Here is a 2300-nt window from a genome sequence, read left to right on the forward strand (position 1 = left end):
CTAATTTTTGTATTTTTAGTAGAGACAGGGTTTCACTATGTTGGCCAGGCTGGTCTTGAACTCCAGACCTCGTGATCCACCTGTCTCAGCCTCCCAAAGTGTTGGGATTACAGGTGTGAGCCCCCGTGCCCGGCCTAGTCTTTTTTTTTTTTTCTTTAAATCCACTCTAACAGTCTCTTTTAAAATTGGTATCTTTAGACTACTGATGTTTAAAGTTACTATTGATATAACTGGAATAATATCTACCATATTTATTATTTTCTATTTGTTGCCTTTAATCTTTTTTTATTGTTTTCCACTGTATTTCTGCCTTTTATGGTTTCAACTGAGCATTTTATGTAATTTTCTCTCCTCTCTTAGCATATAAATTATACTAATATATATCAGTTTCCTTCACCCTGAAGAACTTCTTTTAACATTTCTTGGAAGGGAAGAACTAATGGCACCAAATCCTCTTAATTACTGTTTAAAAAAGTCTATTTCTCCATCACTTTTGAAGGATAATGTCCATATGTAGAGAATTCTAAATTGGTGGTTGTTCTCGCTCAACATTTATTTCACTTTATTCTCTTCTTGCTTGCATGGTTTCTGGACAGAGGTCTGATGGTTCTTATTCTCGCTCCTCTCTACAGGTAAGGCTTTTCCCCTTTCTGGCTTCTTTCAATATTTTCTCTGTCTTTGCTTTTCTATAGTTTGAATATGATATGCCTAGGTATAGATTTGGTTTTGTATTTATCATGCTTGGTATTCTCTGAGCTTCCTGGATCTGTGGATTGGTGTCTGTCATTAATTTTCGAAAATTCTCAGCCATTATTACTTCAAATACTTCGTTTTCTTCTCCTTCTGGTATTTCCATTATATGCATAACTTTTATAATTAACCCACGGTTCCTGAATATTCTGTTCTTTTCATTTATTCTTCTCTGTGCATTTCAGTTTTAGAAGTTTCTATTGACATTTCTTCAAGCTCACTGATTCTTTCCTTGGCCACGTCCAGTCTATTGATGAGTGCATCAGAAGCACTCTTCATTTCCATCCATGTTTTGATTTCTAGTATTTCTTTTTTATCCTTTCTTAAAATTTCCATCTCTGCCTTACATTACCCATCTTTCCTTGCATTTTAAACACTTTTCCCATTAGAACCCTTAGAGTATAAATCATAGTTATTTTAAATACCCAGTCTCATAGCTGTCATAACTGAGTCTGGTTCTGATGTTTGGTCTATCTTTTCAAGTGGTGTGGGGTGTTTTCGTCTTTATGATGCCTTACAATATTTTTTGAAAGCCTGGCAAGATACACTGGTTAAAAGGAATGTAAGCAAATAGGCCTTTAGTGTGAAGTTTTACATTTATTTGACCAGGAATTAGGATGTGTTTACTATTTGCTTTTTCCACAAGTATCAGAGGCTAAAATTTTCTCTGAAGTTACTGTTTTTGTCTTCCTTGTTGCTTTGGGTTTCCATACAGATATCCTCTTAAATAAGATGTGAGACACACAGTTTTTTCATTTGTAACCTCTGTTATTATACAGGAGCCCTACTGATGTGGTGGTAATGCAGAGGGGAGGAGAAACGTTCTACAATCCTATGATAAGAAGGTCTCAGTCTTTCAGTGAGCCTGTGCCTCTAGGCTGTGACCTTCAACAGTACATCTTAGGTTTCTCCCCACTCCCTCTTAGGTGACAGGAGGAAGCCTATGCAGGGCTGGGTTGGATATTTCCCTTCCACCAGGTCAACGGGGTTTGATAAAACAATTTCTCATAACACTAGGCCTTTTTAAGAGGAACAGAATGCTCTGCCATATTTCCAAATGGCTACTCCCACCCAGAGGCATGAGGGGATTTTTCTCCAGTCTTCACTTGAGAATCTGGCAAAGGACTCCTGGAGGTGAAAATCACAAAAGTGTAAGAGTTCTGAGACTTGGACCTCCAGGAGTTTCCAACTCTCAAGCTTGTCCACACGGAACTTCCAGCCATTCACCAATTAAGCTAGCTTAAGTTTTTCTACCGTGGCACTGGCTCCAGTGGGGGTTTCTGCTTCTGAGCTTCGGATCTGGTAATCCTGCAACTCTCTGTATTATCCTGTCTTTCCAGTTTTGGGGATAGTGGTTTGCCCTGCAAGCTCAATTCACTGACAGACTTACAAAGAGTTGTTGATATGCAATTTGTTCAGCCTTTTTCTTGCTGTGAGAACAGGAATGATGACTTCTCAGCTCCTCAGACTGAGTCAAAGTTATTTTCAAATATAAAAGCTTAAGATAATATTTTAAAATAATTGTTAAAATTTTTTTTGCTTCTCTCTCT

This window comes from Mandrillus leucophaeus, unplaced genomic scaffold (genome assembly GCF_000951045.1).
Source record: "Mandrillus leucophaeus isolate KB7577 unplaced genomic scaffold, Mleu.le_1.0 Scaffold83, whole genome shotgun sequence".
In the NCBI taxonomy this organism is placed as follows: domain Eukaryota; kingdom Metazoa; phylum Chordata; class Mammalia; order Primates; family Cercopithecidae; genus Mandrillus; species Mandrillus leucophaeus.